The sequence below is a fragment of the Pleurodeles waltl genome, chromosome 3_1 (assembly GCF_031143425.1).
Source record: "Pleurodeles waltl isolate 20211129_DDA chromosome 3_1, aPleWal1.hap1.20221129, whole genome shotgun sequence".
Lineage (NCBI taxonomy): Eukaryota > Metazoa > Chordata > Amphibia > Caudata > Salamandridae > Pleurodeles > Pleurodeles waltl.
Genome location: NC_090440.1, coordinates 1,659,379,727 through 1,659,405,155, shown reverse-complemented (window position 1 = coordinate 1,659,405,155; position 25,429 = coordinate 1,659,379,727).

Here is a 25,429-nt window from a genome sequence, read left to right as displayed (position 1 = left end):
AGAAAGTTCTGGAATCTGAGAGGAGCCACAAATTTCCTTCCACCCAGCGTTCCCTCAAGTCTCCCGATAAAAATGATACCTTACTTGTGTGGGTAGGCCTAGCGCCCGTGACAGGAAACGCCCAAAAACACAACGTGGACATATCACATCTTTTGAAAGAAAACAGAGGTGTTTTTTGCAAAGTGCCTACCTGTAGATTTTGGCCGCTAGCTCAGCCGGCACCTAGGGAAACCTACCAAACCTGTGCATTTTTTAAAACTAGAGACCTAGAGGAATCCAAGATGGGGTGCATTGTGGGGCACTGACCAGGTTCTGTTACCCAGAATCCTTTGCAAACCTCAAAATTTGGCTAAAAAAACTAGTTTTCCTCACATTTCGGTGACAGAAAGTTCTGGAATCTGAGAGGAGCCACAAATTTCCTTCCACCCAGTGTTCCCCCAAGTCTCCCGATAAAAATGATACCTCACTTCTGTGGGTAGGCCTAGAGCCCGTGACAGGAAACGCCCCAAAACACAACGTGGACACATCACATTTTTTTAAAGAAAAAACAGAGGTGTTTTTTGCAAAGTGCCTACCTGTAGATTTTGGCCTCCAGCTCAGCCGGCACCTAGGGAAACCTACCAAACCTGTGCATTTTTGAAAACTAGAGACCTAGGGGAATCCAAGATGGGGTGACTTGTGGGGCTCTGACCAGGTTCTGTGACCCAGAATCCTTTGCAAACCTCAAAATGTGGCTAAAAAAACACATTTTCCTCACATTTCGGTGACCGAAAGTTCTGGAATCTGAGAGGAGCCTCAAATTTCCTTCCACCCAGCGTTCCCCCAAGTCTCCCGATAAAAATGATACCTCCCTTCTGGGGGTAGTCCTAGCGCCCGTGACAGGAAACGCCCCAAAACACAATGTGGACATATCACATTTTTTGAAAGAAAACAGAGGTGTTTTTTGCAAAGTGCCTACATGTAGATTTTGGCCTCTAGCTCAGCCGGCACATAGGGAAACGTACAAAACCTGTGCATTTTTGAAAACTAGAGACCTAGGGGAATCCAAGATGGGGTGACTTGTGGGGCTCTGACCAGGTTCTGTGACCCAGAATCCTTTGCAAACCTCAAAATGTGGCTAAAAAAACACATATTCCTCACATTTCGGTGACCGAAAGTTCTGGAATCTGAGATGAGCCACAAATTTCCTTCCACCCAGCGTTCCCCCAAGTCTCCCGATAAAAATGATACCTCACTTCTGGGGGTAGGCCTAGCGCCTGTGACAGGAAACGCCCCAAAACACAACGTGGACATATCACATTTTTTGAAAGAAAACAGAGGTGTTTTTTGCAAAGTGCCTACCTGTACATTTTGGCCTCTAGCTCAGCCGGCACATAGGAAAACGTACCAAACCTGTGCATTTTTGAAAACTAGAGACCTAGGGGAATCCAAGATGGGGTGACTTGTGGGGCTCTGACCAGGTTCTGTGACCCAGAATCCTTTGCAAACCTCAAAATGTGGCTAAAAAAACACATATTCCTCACATTTCGGTGACCGAAAGTTCTGGAATCTGAGATGAGCCACAAATTTCCTTCCACCCAGCGTTCCCCCAAGTCTCCCGATAAAAATGATACCTCACTTGTGTGGGTAGGCCTAGCGCCCGTGACAGGAAACGCCCCAAAACACAACGTGGACACATCACATTTTTTTTTAAAGAAAACAGAGGTGTTTTTTGCAAAGTGCCTACATGTAGATTTTGGCCTCTAGCTCAGCCAGCACCTAGGGAAACGTACCAAACCTGTGCATTTTTGAAAACTAGAGACCTAGGGGAATCCAAGATGGGGTGACTTGTGGGGCTCTGACTAGGTTCTGTGACCCAGAATCCTTTGCAAACCTCAAAATGTGGCTAAAAAAACACATTTTCCTCACATTTCGGTGTCCGAAAGTTCTGGAATCTGAGAGGAGCCACAAATTTCCTTCCACCCAGCGTTCCCCCAAGTCTCCCGATAAAAATGATACCTCACTTCTGGGGGTAGGCCTAGCGCCCGTGACACGGAAACGCCCCAAAACACAACGTGGACATATCACATCTTTTGAAAGAAAACAGAGGTGTTTTTTGCAAAGTGCCTACCTGTAGATTTTGGCCGCTAGCTCAGCCGGCACCTAGGGAAACCTACCAAACCTGTGCATTTTTTAAAACTAGAGACCTAGAGGAATCCAAGATGGGGTGCATTGTGGGGCCCTAACCAGGTTCTGTTACCCAGAATCCTTTGCAAACCTCAAAATTTGGCTAAAAAAACTAGTTTTCCTCACATTTCGGTGACAGAAAGTTCTGGAATCTGAGAGGAGCCACAAATTTCCTTCCACCCAGCGTTCCCCCAAGTCTCCCGATAAAAATGATACCTCACTTGTGTGGGTAGGCCTAGAGCCCGTGACAGGAAACGCCCCAAAACACAACGTGGACACATCACATTTTTTTAAAGAAAACAGAGGTGTTTTTTGCAAAGAGCCTACCTGTAGATTTTGGCCTCTAGCTCAGCCGGCACCTAGGAAAACCTACCAAACCTGTGCATTTTTGAAAACTAGAGACCTAGGGGAATCCAAGATGGGGTGACTCTGACCAGGTTCTGTTACACAGAATCCTTTGCAAACCTCAAAATTTGGCTAAAAAAACTAGTTTTCCTCACATTTCGGTGACAGAAAGTTTTGGAATATGAGAGGAGCCACAAATTTCCTTCCACCCAGCGTTCCCCCAAGTCTCCCGATAAAAATGATACCTCACTTGTGTGGGTACGCCTAGCGCCCGTGACAGGAAATGCCCCAAAACACAACATGGACACCACATTTTTTTAAAGAAAACAGAGATGTTTTTTGCAAGGTGCCTACCTGTAGGTTTTTGCCTCTAGCTCAGCCGGCACCTAGGGAAACCTACCAAACCTATGCATTTTTGAAAACTAGAGACCTAGGGGAATCCAATATGGGGTGACTTGTGGGGCTCTGACCAGGTTCTGTGACCCAGAATCCTTTGCAAACCTCAACATTTGGCTAAAAAAACAAGTTTTCCTCACATTTCGGTGACAGAAAGTTCTGGAATCTGAGAGGAGCCACAAATTTCCTTCCACCCAGCGTTCCCTCAAGTCTCCCGATAAAAACGATATCTTACTTGTGTGGGTAGGCCTAGCGCCCGTGACAGGAAACGCCCCAAAACACAACGTGGACATATCACATCTTTTGAAAGAAAACAGAGGTGTTTTTTGCAAAGTGCCTACCTGTAGATTTTGGCCGCTAGCTCAGCCGGCACCTAGGGAAACCTACCAAACCTGTGCATTTTTTAAAACTAGAGACCTAGAGGAATCCAAGATGGGGTGCATTGTGGGGCCCTGACCAGGTTCTGTTACCCAGAATCCTTTGCAAACCTCAAAATTTGGCTAAAAAAACTAGTTTTCCTCACATTTCGGTGACAGAAAGTTCTGGAATCTGAGAGGAGCCACAAATTTCCTTCCACCCAGTGTTCCCCCAAGTCTCCCGATAAAAATGATACCTCACTTCTGTGGGTAGGCCTAGAGCCCGTGACAGGAAACGCCCCAAAACACAACGTGGACACATCACATTTTTTTAAAGAAAACAGAGGTGTTTTTTGCAAAGTGCCTACCTGTAGATTTTGGCCTCCAGCTCAGCCAGCACCTAGGGAAACCTACCAAACCTGTGCATTTTTGAAAACTAGAGACCTAGGGGAATCCAAGATGGGGTGACTTGTGGGGCTCTGACCAGGTTCTGTGACCCAGAATCCTTTGCAAACCTCAAAATGTGGCTAAAAAAACACATTTTCCTCACATTTCGGTGACCGAAAGTTCTGGAATCTGAGAGGAGCCACAAATTTCCTTCCACCCAGCGTTCCCCCAAGTCTCCCGATAAAAATGATACCTCCCTTCTGGGGGTAGTCCTAGCGCCCGTGACAGGAAACGCCCCAAAACACAACGTGGACATATCACATTTTTTTAAAGAAAACAGAGGTGTTTTTTGCAAAGTGCCTACATGTAGATTTTGGCCTCTAGCTCAGCCGGCACATAGGGAAACGTACCAAACCTGTGCATTTTTGAAAACTAGAGACCTAGGGGAATCCAAGATGGGGTGACTTGTGGGGCTCTGACCAGGTTCTGTGACCCAGAATCCTTTGCAAACCTCAAAATGTGGCTAAAAAAACACATATTCCTCACATTTCGGTGACCGAAAGTTCTGGAATCTGAGATGAGCCACAAATTTCCTTCCACCCAGCGTTCCCCCAAGTCTCCCGATAAAAATGATACCTCACTTCTGGGGGTAGGCCTAGCGCCTGTGACAGGAAACGCCCCAAAACACAACGTGGACATATCACATTTTTTGAAAGAAAACAGAGGTGTTTTTTGCAAAGTGCCTACCTGTAGATTTTGGCCTCTAGCTCAGCCGGCACATAGGAAAACGTACCAAACCTGTGCATTTTTGAAAACTAGAGACCTAGGGGAATCCAAGATGGGGTGACTTGTGGGGCTCTGACCAGGTTCTGTGACCCAGAATCCTTTGCAAACCTCAAAATGTGGCTAAAAAAACACATATTCCTCACATTTCGGTGACCGAAAGTTCTGGAATCTGAGATGAGCCACAAATTTCCTTCCACCCAGCGTTCCCCCAAGTCTCCCGATAAAAATGATACCTCACTTGTGTGGGTAGGCCTAGGGCCCGTGACAGGAAACGCCCCAACACACAACGTGGGCACATCACATTTTTTTAAAGAAAACAGAGGTGTTTTTTGCAAAGTGCCTACCTGTAGATTTTGGCCTCTAGCTCAGCCGGCACCTAGGGAAACGTACCAAACCTGTGCATTTTTGAAAACTAGAGACCTAGGGGAATCCAAGATGGGGTGACTTGTGGGGCTCTGACTAGGTTCTGTGACCCAGAATCCTTTGCAAACCTCAAAATGTGGCTAAAAAAATAAATTTTCCTCACATTTCGGTGACCGAAAGTTCTGGAATCTGAGAGGAGCCACAAATTTCCTTCCACCCAGCGTTCCCCCAAGTCTCCCGATAAAAATGATACCTCACTTGTGTGGGTAGGCCTAGCGCCCGTGACATGAAACGCCCCAAAACACAACGTGGACATATCACATCTTTTGAAAGAAAACAGAGGTGTTTTTTGCAAAGTGCCTACATGTAGATTTTGGCCTCTAGCTCAGCCGGCACCTAGGGAAACCTACCAAACCTGTGCAATTTTTAAAACTAGAGACCTAGGGGAATCCAAGATGGGGTGACTTGTGGGGCTCTGACCAGGTTCTTTTACCCAGAATCCTTTGCAAACCTCAAAAGTTGGCTAAAAAAACAAGTTTCCTCACATTTCGGTAACAGAAAGTTCTGGAATCTGAGAGGAGCCACAAATTTCTTTCCACCCAGCATTCCCCCAAGTCTCCCGATAAAAATGATACCTCACTTGTGTGGGTAGGCCTAGCGCCCGTGACAGGAAACGCCCCAAAACACAACGTGGACATATCACATCTTTTGAAAGAAAACAGAGGTGTTTTTTGCAAAGTGCCTACCTGTAGATTTTGGCCGCTAGCTCAGCCGGCACCTAGGGAAACCTACCAAACCTGTGCATTTTTCAAAACTAGAGACCTAGAGGAATCCAAGATGGGGTGCATTGTGGGGCCCTGACCAGGTTCTGTTACCCAGAATCCTTTGCAAACCTCAAAATTTGGCTAAAAAATCTAGTTTTCCTCACATTTCGGTGACAGAAAGTTCTGGAATCTAAGAGGAGCCACAAATTTCCTTCCACCCAGCGTTCCCCCAAGTCTCCCGATAAAAATGATACCTCACTTCTGTGGGTAGGCCTAGAGCCCGTGACAGGAAACGCCCCAAAACACAACGTGGACACATCACATTTTTTTAAAGAAAACAGAGGTGTTTTTTGCAAAGTGCCTACCTGTAGATTTTGGCCTCTAGCTCAGCCGGCACCTAGGGAAACCTACCAAACCTGTGCATTTTTGAAAACTAGAGACCTAGGGGAATCCAGGATGGGGTGACTTGTCGGGCTCTGCCCAGGTCCTGTTACCCAGAATCCTTTGCAAACCTCAAAATTTGGCTAAAAAAACAAGTTTTCCTCACATTTCGGTGACAGAAAGTTCTGGAATCTGAGAGGAGCCACAAATTTCCTTCCACCCAGCGTTCCCCCAAGTCTCCCGATAAAAATGATACCTCACTTCTGTGGGTAGGCCTAGCGCCCGTGACAGGAAACGCCCCAAAACACAACGTGGACACATCACATTTTTTGAAAGAAAACAGAGGTGTTTTTTGCAAAGTGCCAACCTGTAGATTTTGGCCTCTAGCTCAGCCGACACGTAGGGAAACCTACCAAACCTGTGCATTTCTTAAAACTAGAGACCTCGGGGAATCCAATATGGGGTGACTTGTGGGGCTCTGACCAGATTCTGTTACACAGAATCCTTTGCAAACCTCAAAATTTGGCTAAAAAAACTAGTTTTCCTCACATTTCGGTGACAGAAAGTTTTGGAATATGAGAGGAGCCACAAATTTCCTTCCACCCAGCGTTCCCCCAAGTCTCCCGATAAAAATGATACCTCACTTGTGTGGGTACGCCTAGCGCCCGTGACAGGAAATGCCCCAAAACACAACATGGACACCACATTTTTTTAAAGAAAACAGAGATGTTTTTTGCAAGGTGCCTACCTGTAGGTTTTTGCCTCTAGCTCAGCCGGCACCTAGGGAAACCTACCAAACCTGTGCATTTTTGAAAACTAGAGACCTAGGGGAATCCAATATGGGGTGACTTGTGGGGCTCTGACCAGGTTCTGTGACCCAGAATCCTTTGCAAACCTCAACATTTGGCTAAAAAAACAAGTTTTCCTCACATTTCGGTGACAGAAAGTTCTGGAATCTGAGAGGAGCCACAAATTTCCTTCCACCCAGCGTTCCCTCAAGACTCCCGATAAAAATTATACCTTACTTGTGTGGGTAGGCCTAGCGCCCGTGACAGGAAACGCCCCAAAACACAACGTGGACATATCACATCTTTTGAAAGAAAACAGAGGTGTTTTTTGCAAAGTGCCTACCTGTAGATTTTGGCCGCTAGCTCAGCCGGCACCTAGGGAAACCTACCAAACCTGTGCATTTTTTAAAACTAGAGACCTAGAGGAATCCAAGATGGGGTGCATTGTGGGGCCCTGACCAGGTTCTGTTACCCAGAATCCTTTGCAAACCTCAAAATTTGGCTAAAAAAACTAGTTTTCCTCACATTTCGGTGACAGAAAGTTCTGGAATCTGAGAGGAGCCTCAAATTTCCTTCCACCCAGTGTTCCCCCAAGTCTCCCGATAAAAATGATACCTCACTTCTGTGGGTAGGCCTAGAGCCCGTGACAGGAAACGCCCCAAAACACAACGTGGACACATCACATTTTTTTAAAGAAAACAGAGGTGTTTTTTGCAAAGTGCCTACCTGTAGATTTTGGCCTCTAGCTCAGCCGGCACCTAGGGAAACCTACCAAACCTGTGCATTTTTGAAAACTAGAGACCTAGGGGAATCCAAGATGGGGTGACTTGTGGGGCTCTGACCAGGTTCTGTGACCCAGAATCCTTTGCAAACCTCAAAATGTGGCTAAAAAAACACATTTTCCTCACATTTCGGTGACCGAAAGTTCTGGAATCTGAGAGGAGACACAAATTTCCTTCCACCCAGCGTTCCCCCAAGTCTCCCGATAAAAATGATACCTCCCTTCTGGGGGTAGTCCTAGCGCCCGTGACAGGAAACGCCCCAAAACACAACGTGGACATATCACATTTTTTGAAAGAAAACAGAGGTGTTTTTTGCAAAGTGCCTACATGTAGATTTTGGCCTCTAGCTCAGCCGGCACATAGGGAAACGTACCAAACCTGTGCATTTTTGAAAACTAGAGACCTAGGGGAATCCAAGATGGGGTGACTTGTGGGGCTCTGACCAGGTTCTGTGACCCAGAATCCTTTGCAAACCTCAAAATGTGGCTAAAAAAACACATATTCCTCACATTTCGGTGACCGAAAGTTCTGGAATCTGAGATGAGCCACAAATTTCCTTCCACCCAGCGTTCCCCCAAGTCTCCCGATAAAAATGATACCTCACTTCTGGGGGTAGGCCTAGCGCCTGTGACAGGAAACGCCCCAAAACACAACGTGGACATATCACATTTTTTGAAAGAAAACAGAGGTGTTTTTTGCAAAGTGCCTACCTGTAGATTTTGGCCTCTAGCTCAGCCGGCACATAGGAAAACGTACCAAACCTGTGCATTTTTGAAAACTAGAGACCTAGGGGAATCCAAGATGGGGTGACTTGTGGGGCTCTGACCAGGTTCTGTGACCCAGAATCCTTTGCAAACCTCAAAATGTGGCTAAAAAAACACATATTCCTCACATTTCGGTGACCGAAAGTTCTGGAATCTGAGATGAGCCACAAATTTCCTTCCACCCAGCGTTCCCCCAAGTCTCCCGATAAAAATGATACCTCACTTGTGTGGGTAGGCCTAGCGCCCGTGACAGGAAACGCCCCAAAACACAACGTGGACACATCACATTTTTTTAAAGAAAACAGAGGTGTTTTTTGCAAAGTGCCTACATGTAGATTTTGGCCTCTAGCTCAGCCGGCACCTAGGGAAACGTACCAAACCTGTGCATTTTTGAAAACTAGAGACCTAGGGGAATCCAAGATGGGGTGACTTGTGGGGCTCTGACTAGGTTCTGTGACCCAGAATCCTTTGCAAACCTCAAAATGTGGCTAAAAAAACACATTTTCCTCACATTTCGGTGACCGAAAGTTCTGGAATCTGAGAGGAGCCACAAATTTCCTTCCACCCAGCGTTCCCCCAAGTCTCCCGATAAAAATGATACCTCACTTCTGGGGGTAGGCCTAGCGCCCGTGACACGGAAACGCCCCAAAACACAACGTGGACATATCACATCTTTTGAAAGAAAACAGAGGTGTTTTTTGCAAAGTGCCTACCTGTAGATTTTGGCCGCTAGCTCAGCCGGCACCTAGGGAAACCTACCAAACCTGTGCATTTTTTAAAACTAGAGACCTAGAGGAATCCAAGATGGGGTGCATTGTGGGGCCCTGACCAGGTTCTGTTACCCAGAATCCTTTGCAAACCTCAAAATTTGGCTAAAAAATCTAGTTTTCCTCACATTTCGGTGACAGAAAGTTCTGGAATCTGAGAGGAGCCACAAATTTCCTTCCACCCAGCGTTTCCCCAAGTCTCCCGATAAAAATGATACCTCACTTCTGTGGGTAGGCCTAGAGCCCGTGACAGGAAACGCCCCAAAACACAACGTGGACACATCACATTTTTTTAAAGAAAACAGAGGTGTTTTTTGCAAAGTGCCTACCTGTAGATTTTGGCCTCTAGCTCAGCCGGCACCTAGGAAAACCTACCAAACCTGTGCATTTTTGAAAACTAGAGACCTAGGGGAATCCAAGATGGGGTGACTTGTGGGGCTCTGACCAGGTTCTGTGACCCAGAATCCTTTGCAAATATCAAAATGTGGCTAAAAAAACACATTTTCCTCACATTTCGGTGACCGAAAGTTCTGGAATCTGAGAGGAGCCACAAATTTCCTTACACCCAGCGTTCCCCCAAGTCTCCCGATAAAAATGATACCTCACTTCTGGGGGTAGGCCTAGCGCCCGTGACACGGAAACGCCCCAAAACACAACGTGGACATATCACATCTTTTGAAAGAAAACAGAGGTGTTTTTTGCAAAGTGCCTACCTGTAGATTTTGGCCGCTAGCTCAGCCGGCACCTAGGGAAACCTACCAAACCTGTGCATTTTTTAAAACTAGAGACCTAGAGGAATCCAAGATGGGGTGCATTGTGGGGCCCTGACCAGGTTCTGTTACCCAGAATCCTTTGCAAACCTCAAAATTTGGCTAAAAAAACTAGTTTTCCTCACATTTCGGTGACATAAAGTTCTGGAATCTGAGAGGAGCCACAAATTTCCTTCCACCCAGCGTTCCCCCAAGTCTCCCGATAAAAATGATACCTCACTTCTGTGGGTAGGCCTAGAGCCTGTGACAGGAAACGCCCCAAAACACAACGTGGACACATCACATTTTTTTAAAGAAAACAGAGGTGTTTTTTGCAAAGTGCCTACAAGTAGATTTTGGCCTCTAGCTCAGCCGGCACCTAGGGAAACCTACCAAACCTGTGCATTTTTGAAAACTAGAGACCTAGGGGAATCGAAGATGGGGTGACTTGTGGGGCTCTGCCCAGGTCCTGTTACCCAGAATCCTTTGCAAACCTCAAAATTTGGCTAAAAAAATTAGTTTTCCTCACATTTCGGTGACAGAAAGTTCTGGAATCTGAGAGGAGCCACAAATTTCCTTCCACCCAGCGTTCCCCCAAGTCTCCCGATAAAAATGATACCTCACTTCTGTGGGTAGGCCTAGAGCCCGTGACAGGAAACGCCCCAAAACACAACGTGGACACATCACATTTTTTTAAAGAAAACAGAGGTGTTTTTTGCAAAGTGCCTACCTGTAGATTTTGGCCTCTAGCTCAGCCGGCACCTAGGGAAACCTACCAAACCTGTGCATTTTTGAAAACTAGAGACCTAGGGGAATCGAAGATGGGGTGACTTGTGGGGCTCTGCCCAGGTCCTGTTACCCAGAATCCTTTGCAAACCTCAAAATTTGGCTAAAAAAACACGTTTTCCTCACATTTCGGTGACAGAAAGTTCTGGAATCTGAGAGGAGCCACAAATTTCCTTCCACCCAGCGTTCCCCCAAGTCTCCCGATAAAAATGATACCTCACTTCTGTGGGTAGGCCTAGCGCCCGTGACAGGAAACGCCCCAAAACACAACGTGGACACATCACATTTTTTGAAAGAAAACAGAGGTGTTTTTTGCAAAGTGCCTTCCTGTAGAATTTGGCCTCTAGCTCAGCCGGCACCTATGGAAACGTATCAAACATGTGCATTTTTGAAAACTAGAGACCAAGGGGAATCCAAGATGGGGTGACTTGTGGGGCTCTGACCAGGTTCTGTGACCCAGAATCCTTTGCAAACCTCAAAATGTGGCTAAAAAAAACACATTTTCCTCACATTTCGGTGACAGAAAGTTCTGGAATCTGAGAGGAGCCACAAATTTCCTTCCACCCAGCGTTCCCCCAAGTCTCCCGATAAAAATGATACCTCACTTGTGTGGGTAGGCATAGCGCCTGTGATAGGAAATGCCCCAAAACACAACATGGACACATAACATTTTTTGAAAGAAAACAGAGGTGTTTTTTGCAAAGTGCCAACCTGTAGATTTTGGCCTCTAGCTCAGCCGACACGTAGGGAAACCTACCAAACCTGTGCATTTCTTAAAACTAGAGACCTCGGGGAATCCAATATGGGGTGACTTGAGGGGCTCTGACCAGATTCTGTTACCCAGAATCCTTTGCAAACCTCAAAATTTGGCTAAAAAAACAAGTTTTCCTCACATTTCGGTGACAGAAAGTTCTGGAATCTGAGAGGAGCTTCAAATTTCCTTCCACCCAGCGTTCCCCCAAGTCTCCCGATAAAAATGATACCTCACTTCTGTGCGTAGGCCTAGCGCCCGTGACAGGAAACGCCCCAAAACACAACGTGGACACATAACATTTTTTTAAAGAAAACAGAGGTGTTTTTTGCAAAGTGCCTACCTGTAGATTTTGGCCTCAAGCTCAGCCGGCACCTAGGGAAACCTACCAAACCTGTGCATTTTTGAAAACTAGAGACCTAGGGGAATCCAAGATGGGGTGACTCTGACCAGGTTCTGTTACACAGAATCCTTTGCAAACCTCAAAATTTGGCTAAAAAAACTATTTTTCTCACATTTCGGTGACAGAAAGTTTTGGAATATGAGAGGAGCCACAAATTTCCTTCCACCCAGCGTTCCCCCAAGTCTCCCGATAAAAATAATACCTCACTTGTGTGGGTACGCCTAGCGCCCGTGACAGGAAATGCCCCAAAACACAACATGGACACCACATTTTTTTAAAGAAAACAGAGATGTTTTTTGCAAGGTGCCTACCTGTAGGTTTTTGCCTCTAGCTCAGCCGGCACCTAGGGAAGCCTACCAAACCTGTGCATTTTTGAAAACTAGAGACCTAGGGGAATCCAATATGGGGTGACTTGTGGGGCTCTGACCAGGTTCTGTGACCCAGAATCCTTTGCAAACCTCAACATTTGGCTAAAAAAACAAGTTTTCCTCACATTTCGGTGACAGAAAGTTCTGGAATCTGAGAGGAGCCACAAATTTCCTTCCACCCAGCGTTCCCTCAAGTCTCCCGATAAAAATGATACCTTACTTGTGTGGGTAGGCCTAGCGCCCGTGACAGGAAACGCCCAAAAACACAACGTGGACATATCACATCTTTTGAAAGAAAACAGAGGTGTTTTTTGCAAAGTGCCTACCTGTAGATTTTGGCCGCTAGCTCAGCCGGCACCTAGGGAAACCTACCAAACCTGTGCATTTTTTAAAACTAGAGACCTAGAGGAATCCAAGATGGGGTGCATTGTGGGGCCCTGACCAGGTTCTGTTACCCAGAATCCTTTGCAAACCTCAAAATTTGGCTAAAAAAACTAGTTTTCCTCACATTTCGGTGACAGAAAGTTCTGGAATCTGAGAGGAGCCACAAATTTCCTTCCACCCAGTGTTCCCCCAAGTCTCCCGATAAAAATGATACCTCACTTCTGTGGGTAGGCCTAGAGCCCGTGACAGGAAACGCCCCAAAACACAACGTGGACACATCACATTTTTTTAAAGAAAAAACAGAGGTGTTTTTTGCAAAGTGCCTACCTGTAGATTTTGGCCTCCAGCTCAGCCGGCACCTAGGGAAACCTACCAAACCTGTGCATTTTTGAAAACTAGAGACCTAGGGGAATCCAAGATGGGGTGACTTGTGGGGCTCTGACCAGGTTCTGTGACCCAGAATCCTTTGCAAACCTCAAAATGTGGCTAAAAAAACACATTTTCCTCACATTTCGGTGACCGAAAGTTCTGGAATCTGAGAGGAGCCTCAAATTTCCTTCCACCCAGCGTTCCCCCAAGTCTCCCGATAAAAATGATACCTCCCTTCTGGGGGTAGTCCTAGCGCCCGTGACAGGAAACGCCCCAAAACACAATGTGGACATATCACATTTTTTGAAAGAAAACAGAGGTGTTTTTTGCAAAGTGCCTACATGTAGATTTTGGCCTCTAGCTCAGCCGGCACATAGGGAAACGTACCAAACCTGTGCATTTTTGAAAACTAGAGACCTAGGGGAATCCAAGATGGGGTGACTTGTGGGGCTCTGACCAGGTTCTGTGACCCAGAATCCTTTGCAAACCTCAAAATGTGGCTAAAAAAACACATATTCCTCACATTTCGGTGACCGAAAGTTCTGGAATCTGAGATGAGCCACAAATTTCCTTCCACCCAGCGTTCCCCCAAGTCTCCCGATAAAAATGATACCTCACTTCTGGGGGTAGGCCTAGCGCCTGTGACAGGAAACGCCCCAAAACACAACGTGGACATATCACATTTTTTGAAAGAAAACAGAGGTGTTTTTTGCAAAGTGCCTACCTGTACATTTTGGCCTCTAGCTCAGCCGGCACATAGGAAAACGTACCAAACCTGTGCATTTTTGAAAACTAGAGACCTAGGGGAATCCAAGATGGGGTGACTTGTGGGGCTCTGACCAGGTTCTGTGACCCAGAATCCTTTGCAAACCTCAAAATGTGGCTAAAAAAACACATATTCCTCACATTTCGGTGACCGAAAGTTCTGGAATCTGAGATGAGCCACAAATTTCCTTCCACCCAGCGTTCCCCCAAGTCTCCCGATAAAAATGATACCTCACTTGTGTGGGTAGGCCTAGCGCCCGTGACAGGAAACGCCCCAAAACACAACGTGGACACATCACATTTTTTTTTAAAGAAAACAGAGGTGTTTTTTGCAAAGTGCCTACATGTAGATTTTGGCCTCTAGCTCAGCCAGCACCTAGGGAAACGTACCAAACCTGTGCATTTTTGAAAACTAGAGACCTAGGGGAATCCAAGATGGGGTGACTTGTGGGGCTCTGACTAGGTTCTGTGACCCAGAATCCTTTGCAAACCTCAAAATGTGGCTAAAAAAACACATTTTCCTCACATTTCGGTGTCCGAAAGTTCTGGAATCTGAGAGGAGCCACAAATTTCCTTCCACCCAGCGTTCCCCCAAGTCTCCCGATAAAAATGATACCTCACTTCTGGGGGTAGGCCTAGCGCCCGTGACACGGAAACGCCCCAAAACACAACGTGGACATATCACATCTTTTGAAAGAAAACAGAGGTGTTTTTTGCAAAGTGCCTACCTGTAGATTTTGGCCGCTAGCTCAGCCGGCACCTAGGGAAACCTACCAAACCTGTGCATTTTTTAAAACTAGAGACCTAGAGGAATCCAAGATGGGGTGCATTGTGGGGCCCTGACCAGGTTCTGTTACCCAGAATCCTTTGCAAACCTCAAAATTTGGCTAAAAAAACTAGTTTTCCTCACATTTCGGTGACAGAAAGTTCTGGAATCTGAGAGGAGCCACAAATTTCCTTCCACCCAGCGTTCCCCCAAGTCTCCCGATAAAAATGATACCTCACTTGTGTGGGTAGGCCTAGAGCCCGTGACAGGAAACGCCCCAAAACACAACGTGGACACATCACATTTTTTTAAAGAAAACAGAGGTGTTTTTTGCAAAGAGCCTACCTGTAGATTTTGGCCTCTAGCTCAGCCGGCACCTAGGAAAACCTACCAAACCTGTGCATTTTTGAAAACTAGAGACCTAGGGGAATCCAAGATGGGGTGACTCTGACCAGGTTCTGTTACACAGAATCCTTTGCAAACCTCAAAATTTGGCTAAAAAAACTAGTTTTCCTCACATTTCGGTGACAGAAAGTTTTGGAATATGAGAGGAGCCACAAATTTCCTTCCACCCAGCGTTCCCCCAAGTCTCCCGATAAAAATGATACCTCACTTGTGTGGGTACGCCTAGCGCCCGTGACAGGAAATGCCCCAAAACACAACATGGACACCACATTTTTTTAAAGAAAACAGAGATGTTTTTTGCAAGGTGCCTACCTGTAGGTTTTTGCCTCTAGCTCAGCCGGCACCTAGGGAAACCTACCAAACCTATGCATTTTTGAAAACTAGAGACCTAGGGGAATCCAATATGGGGTGACTTGTGGGGCTCTGACCAGGTTCTGTGACCCAGAATCCTTTGCAAACCTCAACATTTGGCTAAAAAAACAAGTTTTCCTCACATTTCGGTGACAGAAAGTTCTGGAATCTGAGAGGAGCCACAAATTTCCTTCCACCCAGCGTTCCCTCAAGTCTCCCGATAAAAACGATATCTTACTTGTGTGGGTAGGCCTAGCGCCCGTGACAGGAAACGCCCCAAAACACAACGTGGACATATCACATCTTTTGAAAGAAAACAGAGGTGTTTTTTGCAAAGTGCCTACCTGTAGATTTTGGCCGCTAGCTCAGCCGGCACCTAGGGAAACCTACCAAACCTGTGCATTTTTTAAAACTAGAGACCTAGAGGAATCCAAGATGGGGTGCATTGTGGGGCCCTGACCAGGTTCTGTTACCCAGAATCCTTTGCAAACCTCAAAATTTGGCTAAAAAAACTAGTTTTCCTCACATTTCGGTGACAGAAAGTTCTGGAATCTGAGAGGAGCCACAAATTTCCTTCCACCCAGTGTTCCCCCAAGTCTCCCGATAAAAATGATACCTCACTTCTGTGGGTAGGCCTAGAGCCCGTGACAGGAAACGCCCCAAAACACAACGTGGACACATCACATTTTTTTAAAGAAAACAGAGGTGTTTTTTGCAAAGTGCCTACCTGTAGATTTTGGCCTCCAGCTCAGCCAGCACCTAGGGAAACCTACCAAACCTGTGCATTTTTGAAAACTAGAGACCTAGGGGAATCCAAGATGGGGTGACTTGTGGGGCTCTGACCAGGTTCTGTGACCCAGAATCCTTTGCAAACCTCAAAATGTGGCTAAAAAAACACATTTTCCTCACATTTCGGTGACCGAAAGTTCTGGAATCTGAGAGGAGCCACAAATTTCCTTCCACCCAGCGTTCCCCCAAGTCTCCCGATAAAAATGATACCTCCCTTCTGGGGGTAGTCCTAGCGCCCGTGACAGGAAACGCCCCAAAACACAACGTGGACATATCACATTTTTTTAAAGAAAACAGAGGTGTTTTTTGCAAAGTGCCTACATGTAGATTTTGGCCTCTAGCTCAGCCGGCACATAGGGAAACGTACCAAACCTGTGCATTTTTGAAAACTAGAGACCTAGGGGAATCCAAGATGGGGTGACTTGTGGGGCTCTGACCAGGTTCTGTGACCCAGAATCCTTTGCAAACCTCAAAATGTGGCTAAAAAAACACATATTCCTCACATTTCGGTGACCGAAAGTTCTGGAATCTGAGATGAGCCACAAATTTCCTTCCACCCAGCGTTCCCCCAAGTCTCCCGATAAAAATGATACCTCACTTCTGGGGGTAGGCCTAGCGCCTGTGACAGGAAACGCCCCAAAACACAACGTGGACATATCACATTTTTTGAAAGAAAACAGAGGTGTTTTTTGCAAAGTGCCTACCTGTAGATTTTGGCCTCTAGCTCAGCCGGCACATAGGAAAACGTACCAAACCTGTGCATTTTTGAAAACTAGAGACCTAGGGGAATCCAAGATGGGGTGACTTGTGGGGCTCTGACCAGGTTCTGTGACCCAGAATCCTTTGCAAACCTCAAAATGTGGCTAAAAAAACACATATTCCTCACATTTCGGTGACCGAAAGTTCTGGAATCTGAGATGAGCCACAAATTTCCTTCCACCCAGCGTTCCCCCAAGTCTCCCGATAAAAATGATACCTCACTTGTGTGGGTAGGCCTAGGGCCCGTGACAGGAAACGCCCCAACACACAACGTGGGCACATCACATTTTTTTAAAGAAAACAGAGGTGTTTTTTGCAAAGTGCCTACATGTAGATTTTGGCCTCTAGCTCAGCCGGCACCTAGGGAAACGTACCAAACCTGTGCATTTTTGAAAACTAGAGACCTAGGGGAATCCAAGATGGGGTGACTTGTGGGGCTCTGACTAGGTTCTGTGACCCAGAATCCTTTGCAAACCTCAAAATGTGGCTAAAAAAATAAATTTTCCTCACATTTCGGTGACCGAAAGTTCTGGAATCTGAGAGGAGCCACAAATTTCCTTCCACCCAGCGTTCCCCCAAGTCTCCCGATAAAAATGATACCTCACTTGTGTGGGTAGGCCTAGCGCCCGTGACATGAAACGCCCCAAAACACAACGTGGACATATCACATCTTTTGAAAGAAAACAGAGGTGTTTTTTGCAAAGTGCCTACATGTAGATTTTGGCCTCTAGCTCAGCCGGCACCTAGGGAAACCTACCAAACCTGTGCAATTTTTAAAACTAGAGACCTAGGGGAATCCAAGATGGGGTGACTTGTGGGGCTCTGACCAGGTTCTTTTACCCAGAATCCTTTGCAAACCTCAAAAGTTGGCTAAAAAAACAAGTTTCCTCACATTTCGGTAACAGAAAGTTCTGGAATCTGAGAGGAGCCACAAATTTCTTTCCACCCAGCATTCCCCCAAGTCTCCCAATAAAAATGATACCTCACTTGTGTGGGTAGGCCTAGCGCCCGTGACAGGAAACGCCCCAAAACACAACGTGGACATATCACATCTTTTGAAAGAAAACAGAGGTGTTTTTTGCAAAGTGCCTACCTGTAGATTTTGGCCGCTAGCTCAGCCGGCACCTAGGGAAACCTACCAAACCTGTGCATTTTTCAAAACTAGAGACCTAGAGGAATCCAAGATGGGGTGCATTGTGGGGCCCTGACCAGGTTCTGTTACCCAGAATCCTTTGCAAACCTCAAAATTTGGCTAAAAAATCTAGTTTTCCTCACATTTCGGTGACAGAAAGTTCTGGAATCTAAGAGGAGCCACAAATTTCCTTCCACCCAGCGTTCCCCCAAGTCTCCCGATAAAAATGATACCTCACTTCTGTGGGTAGGCCTAGAGCCCGTGACAGGAAACGCCCCAAAACACAACGTGGACACATCACATTTTTTTAAAGAAAACAGAGGTGTTTTTTGCAAAGTGCCTACCTGTAGATTTTGGCCTCTAGCTCAGCCGGCACCTAGGGAAACCTACCAAACCTGTGCATTTTTGAAAACTAGAGACCTAGGGGAATCCAGGATGGGGTGACTTGTCGGGCTCTGCCCAGGTCCTGTTACCCAGAATCCTTTGCAAACCTCAAAATTTGGCTAAAAAAACAAGTTTTCCTCACATTTCGGTGACAGAAAGTTCTGGAATCTGAGAGGAGCCACAAATTTCCTTCCACCCAGCGTTCCCCCAAGTCTCCCGATAAAAATGATACCTCACTTCTGTGGGTAGGCCTAGCGCCCGTGACAGGAAACGCCCCAAAACACAACGTGGACACATCACATTTTTTGAAAGAAAACAGAGGTGTTTTTTGCAAAGTGCCTACCTGTAGATTTTGGCCTCTAGCTCAGCCGGCACCTAGGGAAACCTACCAAACCTGTGCATTTTTTTAAACTAGAGACCTAGGGGAATCCAAGATGGGGTGACTTGTGGGGCTCTGACCAGGTTCTTTTACCCAGAATCCTTTGCAAACCTCAAAATTTGGCTAAAAAAACAAATTTCCTCACATTTCGGTAACAGAAAGTTCTGGAATCTGAGAGGAGCCACAAGTTTCCTTCCACCCAGCATTCCCCCAAGTCTCCCGATAAAAATGATACCTCACTTGTGTGGGTAGGCCTAGCGCCCGTGACAGGAAACGCCCCAAAACACAACGTGGACATATCACATCTTTTGAAAGAAAACAGAGGTGTTTTTTGCAAAGTGCCTACCTGTAGATTTTGGCCGCTAGCTCAGCCGGCACCTAGGGAAACCTACCAAACCTGTGCATTTTTTAAAACTAGAGACCTAGAGGAATCCAAGATGGGGTGCATTGTGGGGCCCTGACCAGGTTCTGTTACCCAGAATCCTTTGCAAACCTCAAAATTTGGCTAAAAAAACTAGTTTTCCTCATATTTCGGTGACAGAAAGTTCTGGAATCTGAGAGGAGCCACAAATTTCCTTCCACCCAGCGTTCCCCCAAGTCTCCCGATAAAAATGATACCTCACTTCTGTGGGTAGGCATGAGCCTGTGACAGGAAACGCCACAAAACACAACGTGGACACATCACATTTTTTTAAAGAAAACAGAGGTGTTTTTTGCAAAGTGCCTACCTGTACATTTTGGCCTCTAGCTCAGCCGGCACCTAGGGAAACCTACCAAACCTGTGCATTTTTGAAAACTAGAGACCTAGGGGAATCGAAGATGGGGTGACTTGTGGGGCTCTGCTCAGGTCCTGTTACCCAGAATCCTTTGCAAACCTCAAAATTTGGCTAAAAAAACTAGTTTTCCTCATATTTCGGTGACAGAAAGTTCTGGAATCTGAGAGGAGCCACAAATTTCCTTCCACCCAGCGTTCCCCCAAGTCTCCCGATAAAAATGATACCTCACTTCTGTGGGTAGGCCTAGAGCCCGTGACAGGAAACGCCCCAAAACACAACGTGGACACATCACATTTTTTTAAAGAAAACAGAGGTGTTTTTTGCAAAGTGCCTACCTGTAGATTTTGGCCTCTAGCTCAGCCGGCACCTAAGGAAACCTACCAAACCTGTGCATTTTTGAAAACTAGAGACCTAGGGGAATCCAGGATGGGGTGACTTGTCGGGCTCTGCCCAGGTCCTGTTACCCAGAATCCTTTGCAAACCTCAAAATTTGGCTAAAAAAACAAGTTTTCCTCTCATTTCGGTGACAGAAAGTTCTGGAATCTGAGAGGAGCCACAAATTTCCTTCCACCCAGCGTTCCCCCAAGTCTCCCGATAAAAATGATACCTCACTTCTGTGGGTAGGCCTAGCGCCCGTGACAGGAAACGCCCCAAAACACAACGTGGACACATCACATTTTTTGAAAGAAAACAGAGGTGTTTTTTGCAAAGTGCCTACCTGTAGATTTTGGCCTCTAGCTCAGCCGGCACCTAGGGAAACCTACCAAACCTGTGCATTTTTTTAAACTAGAGACCTAGGGGAATCCAAGATGGGGTGACTTGTGGGGCTCTGACCAGGTTCTTTTACCCAGAATCCTTTGCAAACCTCAAAATTTGGCTAAAAAAACAAATTTCCTCACATTTCGGTAACAGAAAGTTCTGGAATCTGAGAGGAGCCACAAGTTTCCTTCCACCCAGCATTCCCCCAAGTCTCCCGATAAAAATGATACCTCACTTGTGTGGGTAGGCCTAGCGCCCGTCACAGGAAACGCCCCAAAACACAACGTGGACATATCACATCTTTTGAAAGAAAACAGAGGTGTTTTTTGCAAAGTGCCTACCTGTAGATTTTGGCCGCTAGCTCAGCCGGCACCTAGGGAAACCTACCAAACCTGTGCATTTTTTAAAACTAGAGACCTAGAGGAATCCAAGATGGGGTGCATTGTGGGGCCCTGACCAGGTTCTGTTGCCCAGAATCCTTTGCAAACCTCAAAATTTGGCTAAAAAAACTAGTTTTCCTCACATTTCGGTGACAGAAAGTTCTAGAATCTGAGAGGAGCCACAAATTTCCTTCCACCCAGCGTTCCCCCAAGTCTCCCGATAAAAATGATACCTCACTTCTGTGGGTAGGCCTAGAGCCTGTGACAGGAAACGCCCCAAAACACAACGTGGACACATCACATTTTTTTAAAGAAAACAGAGGTGTTTTTTGCAAAGTGCCTACCTGTAGATTTTGGCCTCTAGCTCAGCCGGCACCTAGGGAAACCTACCAAACCTGTGCATTTTTTAAAACTAGAGACCTAGGGGAATCGAAGATGGGGTGACTTGTGGGGCTCTGCCCAGGTCCTGTTACCCAGAATCCTTTGCAAACCTCAAAATTTGGCTAAAAAAACTAGTTTTCCTCATATTTCGGTGACAGAAAGTTCTGGAATCTGAGAGGAGCCACAAATTTCCTTCCACCCAGCGTTCCCCCAAGTCTCCCGATAAAAATGATACCTCACTTCTGTGGGTAGGCCTAGAGCCCGTGACAGGAAACGCCCCAAAACACAACGTGGACACATCACATTTTTTTAAAGAAAACAGAGGTGTTTTTTGCAAAGTGCCTACCTGTAGATTTTGGCCTCTAGCTCAGCCGGCACCTAGGGAAACCTACCAAACCTGTGCATTTTTGAAAACTAGAGACCTAGGGGAATCGAAGATGGGGTGACTTGTGGGGCTCTGCCCAGGTCCTGTTACCCAGAATCCTTTGCAAACCTCAAAATTTGGCTAAAAAAACAAGTTTTCCTCACATTTCGGTGACAGAAAGTTCTGGAATCTGAGAGGAGCCACAAATTTCCTTCCACCCAGCGTTCCCCCAAGTCTCCCGATAAAAATGATACCTCACTTCTGTGGGTAGGCCTAGCGCCCGTGACAGGAAACGCCCCAAAACACAACGTGGACACATCACATTTTTTGAAAGAAAACAGAGGTGTTTTTTGCAAAGTGCCTTCCTGTAGAATTTGGCCTCTAGCTCAGCCGGCACCTATGGAAACATATCAAACATGTGCATTTTTGAAAACTAGAGACGTAGGGGAATCCAAGATGGGGTGACTTGTGGGGCTCTGACCAGGTTCTGTGACCCAGAATCCTTTGCAAACCTCAAAATGTGGCTAAAAAAAACACATTTTCCTCACATTTCGGTGACAGAAAGTTCTGGAATCTGAGAGGAGCCACAAATTTCCTTCCACCCAGCGTTCCCCCAAGTCTCCCGATAAAAATGATACCTCACTTGTGTGGGTAGGCATAGCGCCCGTGATAGGAAATGCCCCAAAACACAACATGGACACATAACATTTTTTGAAAGAAAACAGAGGTGTTTTTTGCAAAGTGCCAACCTGTAGATTTTGGCCTCTAGCTCAGCCGACACGTAGGGAAACCTACCAAACCTGTGCATTTCTTAAAACTAGAGACCTCGGGGAATCCAATATGGGGTGACTTGTGGGGCTCTGACCAGATTCTGTTACCCAGAATCCTTTGCAAACCTCAAAATTTGGCTAAAAAAACAAGTTTTCCTCACATTTCGGTGACAGAAAGTTCTGGAATCTGAGAGGAGCCACAAATTTCCTTCCACCCAGCGTTCCCCCAAGTCTCCCGATAAAAATGATACCTCACTTGTGTGCGTAGGCCTAGCACCCGTGACAGGATACGCCCCAAAACACAATGTGGACACATCACATTTTTCTAAAGACAACAGAGGTGTTTTTTGCAAAGTGCCTACCTGTAGATTTTGGCCTCAAGCTCAGCCGGCACCTAGGGAAACCTACCAAACCTGTGCATATTTGAAAACTAGAGACCTAGGGGAATCCAAGATGAGGTGACTCTGACCAGGTTCTGTTACACAGAATCCTTTGCAAACCTCAAAATTTGGCTAAAAAAACTAGTTTTCCTCACATTTCGGTGACAGAAAGTTTTGGAATATGAGAGGAGCCACAAATTTCCTTCCACCCAGCGTTCCCCCAAGTCTCCCGATAAAAATGATACCTCACTTGTGTGGGTAGGCCTAGCGCCCGTGACAGGAAATGCCCCAAAACACAACATGGACACCACATTTTTTTAAAGAAAACAGAGATGTTTTTTGCAAGGTGCCTACCTGTAGGTTTTTGCCTCTAGCTCAGCCGGCACCTAGGGAAACCTACCAAACCTGTGCATTTTTGAAAACTAGAGACCTAGGGGAATCCAATATGGGGTGACTTGTGGGGCTCTGACCAGGTTCTGTGACCCAGAATCCTTTGCAAACCTCAACATTTGGCTAAAAAAACAAGTTTTCCTCACATTTCGGTGACAGAAAGTTCTGGAATCTGAGAGGAGCCACAAATTTCCTTCCACCCAGCGTTCCCTCAAGTCTCCCGATAAAAATGATACCTTACTTGTGTGGGTAGGCCTAGCGCCCGTGACAGGAAACGCCCCAAAACACAACCTGGACACATCACATTTTTTTAAAGAAAACAGAGGTGTTTTTTGCAAAGTGCCTACCTGTAGATTTTGGCCTCTAGCTCAGCCGGCACCTAGGGAAACCTACCAAACCTGTGCATTTTTGAAAACTAGAGACCTAGGGGAATCGAAGATGGGGTGACTTGTGGGGCTCTGCCCAGGTCCTGTTACCCAGAATCCTTTGCAAACCTCAAAATTTGGCTAAAAAAACAAGTTTTCCTCACATTTCGGTGACAGAAAGTTCTGGAATCTGAGAGGAGCCACAAATTTCTTTACACCCAGCGTTCCCCCAAGTCTCCCGATAAAAATGATACCTCACTTCTGTGGGTAGGCCTAGCGCCCGTGACAGGAAACGCCCCAAAACACAACGTGGACACATCACATCTTTTGAAAGAAAACAGAGGTGTTTTTTGCAAAGTGCCTACCTGTAGATTTTGGCCGCTAGCTCAGCCGGCACCTAGGGAAACCTACCAAACCTGTGCATTTTTTAAAACTAGAGACCTAGGGGAATCGAAGATGGGGTGACTTGTGGGGCTCTGCCCAGGTCCTGTTACCCAGAATCCTTTGCAAACCTCAAAATTTGGCTAAAAAAACAAGTTTTCCTCACATTTCGGTGACAGAAAGTTCTGGAATCTGAGAGGAGCCACAAATTTCTTTACACCCAGCGTTCCCCCAAGTCTCCCGATAAAAATGATACCTCACTTCTGTGGGTAGGCCTAGAGCCCGTGACAGGAAACGCCCCAAAACACAACGTGGACACATCACATTTTTTTAAAGAAAACAGAGGTGTTTTTTGCAAAGTGCCTACCTGTAGATTTTGGCCTCTAGCTCAGCCGGCACCTAGGGAAACCTACCAAACCTGTGCATTTTTGAAAACTAGAGACCTAGGGGAATCGAAGATGGGGTGACTTGTGGGGCTCTGCCCAGGTCCTGTTACCCAGAATCCTTTGCAAACCTCAAAATTTGGCTAAAAAAACAAGTTTTCCTCACATTTCGGTGACAGAAAGTTCTGGAATCTGAGAGGAGCCACAAATTTCCATCCACCCAGCGTTCCCCCAAGTCTCCCGATAAAAATGATACCTCACTTCTGTGGGTAGGCCTAGCGCCCGTGACAGGAAACGCCCCAAAACACAACGTGGACACATCACATTTTTTGAAAGAAAACAGAGGTGTTTTTTGCAAAGTGCCTTCCTGTAGAATTTGGCCTCTAGCTCAGCCGGCACCTATGGAAACATATCAAACATGTGCATTTTTGAAAACTAGAGACGTAGGGGAATCCAAGATGGGGTGACTTGTGGGGCTCTGACCAGGTTCTGTGACCCAGAATCCTTTGCAAACCTCAAAATGTGGCTAAAAAAAACACATTTTCCTCACATTTCGGTGACAGAAAGTTCTGGAATCTGAGAGGAGCCACAAATTTCCTTCCACCCAGCGTTCCCCCAAGTCTCCCGATAAAAATGATACCTCACTTGTGTGGGTAGGCATAGCGCCCGTGATAGGAAATGCCCCAAAACACAACATGGACACATAACATTTTTTGAAAGAAAACAGAGGTGTTTTTTGCAAAGTGCCAACCTGTAGATTTTGGCCTCTAGCTCAGCCGACACGTATGGAAACCTACCAAACCTGTGCATTTCTTAAAACTAGAGACCTCGGGGAATCCAATATGGGGTGACTTGTGGGGCTCTGACCAGATTCTGTTACCCAGAATCCTTTGCAAACCTCAAAATTTGGCTAAAAAAACAAGTTTTCCTCACATTTCGGTGACAGAAAGTTCTGGAATCTGAGAGGAGCCACAAATTTCCTTCCACCCAGCGTTCCCCCAAGTCTCCCGATAAAAATGATACCTCACTTGTGTGCGTAGGCCTAGCACCCGTGACAGGATACGCCCCAAAACACAATGTGGACACATCACATTTTTCTAAAGACAACAGAGGTGTTTTTTGCAAAGTGCCTACCTGTAGATTTTGGCCTCAAGCTCAGCCGGCACCTAGGGAAACCTACCAAACCTGTGCATATTTGAAAACTAGAGACCTAGGGGAATCCAAGATGGGGTGACTCTGACCAGGTTCTGTTACACAGAATCCTTTGCAAACCTCAAAATTTGGCTAAAAAAACTAGTTTTCCTCACATTTCGGTGACAGAAAGTTTTGGAATATGAGAGGAGCCACAAATTTCCTTCCACCCAGCGTTCCCCCAAGTCTCCCGATAAAAATGATACCTCACTTGTGTGGGTAGGCATAGCGCCCGTGATAGGAAATGCCCCAAAACACAACATGGACACATAACATTTTTTGAAAGAAAACAGAGGTGTTTTTTGCAAAGTGCCAACCTGTAGA